This window comes from Vigna angularis, chromosome 10 (assembly GCF_016808095.1).
Source record: "Vigna angularis cultivar LongXiaoDou No.4 chromosome 10, ASM1680809v1, whole genome shotgun sequence".
Taxonomy (NCBI): domain Eukaryota; kingdom Viridiplantae; phylum Streptophyta; class Magnoliopsida; order Fabales; family Fabaceae; genus Vigna; species Vigna angularis.
Window position 1 is genome coordinate 12,737,501 of NC_068979.1, and position 1,620 is coordinate 12,739,120.

Below are 1,620 nucleotides of genomic sequence, written 5' to 3' on the forward strand. Positions count from 1 at the left end.
TACATATATGTATGTACATATACATATATGTATGTATACATATACATATATGTATGTATACATATACATATATGTATGTATACATATACATATATGTATGTATACATATGTATACATATACATATATGTATGTATACATATGTATACATATACATATATGTATGTATACATATATGTATACATATACATATATGTATGTATACATATATATATATATATTTCTTGTTTCTTGTTTTTTTTTTAGTTTTGAAATTATTGTAGACATTAGTTTTTTAGAAATTTAATAACAATGAGAAGGAAAAAGATATAACACAGTTCTCCAATCAAAAATCAACATCAACATTATGAATTATTTTGTTATTAAAGTGAAAAACAAATGAACGAACAGAGTAAGAATAACAAATTGCGGTGTCACAGGTTACTGTGTGTGGAGGTGAGAGAGGACGAAGAAGAGAGAGAAACAAATTAAATAAGTGAGGAAGGTGAATTAGGATAAGATGAGTGTTTTTGATTTTTTCAGTTAGAGGTGTTAAGATATGCCAAATATTCTATTAAAGGATATTATTGTGTTAGTTATAATTTAGATATTATTATAATTTGTGCAAATTTGTGCACATGTCATTCCTTTAATAGATGAAAAATTATAGGATCCTTGAATGTATATATATGATATTCTACTCTTTGAAATAATACATCATAATTATTCTTTAAACCTTTTATTATGGTGTCAGAGCCATGGTTAGAGCTTATCCTAGCGAGTTCTAAGTGGGCATTCTATTCTTCTATTCCACCCGCTATCGGGCCGTCATCGGACCACTCAATTTCTACTATCACGTACGAGATGTCTATACCTCGGCGTGAAGGGGGTGTGTTGGAAGTCCCACATCGACTAGAGATAAGGCCAGATTATAATATATAAGTGAGGTGCAAACCTCACCCTATAAGCCGGTTTTTGTGGGGTTGAGTTAAGCTTCTAGTGTGCTTAACTTTTGAAGGCCTTTTGATGTGTTGTCTGATCATTGTATCCTTCCTCCCATAGTTTATTTACCACCTCATATTTTTGGATGTGTTATATATGTTCACTTACACCCACATCAACGTACAAAGCTTGAAGAACGAACGATCAAATGTGTTTTTGTTGGGTATGGATCAACTCAAAAATGTTATCATGCTTACCATCCACCATCAAGGAAATTTTATATTTCTATGGATGTGACATTTAATGAGCATGAATTTTTTTATGTTGATTCTCCACTTCAGGGAGGCAATGAAAGTGAAGTGTATAATCATGATGTTGGTATGTTTGATTGTGAAGATAAATTATCGGGTGAGGGTCATTCTATAGGAAGTGAGACAATCCTAAATATGGACCCTTCTTTTCTGGATAATACAGTGTCTTCTGATCATAACCAATTGGCTCAATCTTCTCCACAGGTTCAACTTGACTCTTCAGAGGTACCTTCTGATCCTATCTCTGATAATACTAATTTAGATGAAATTGATCATGGAATTGATTCTTGTCTGCGTGAGACCACCAGCACACCAAACACTGAGTCTACTATTGTTCAATATATTCTTCCACCTCGTTCTAACCGTGGTCAACCTCTAGTTAAATATGAA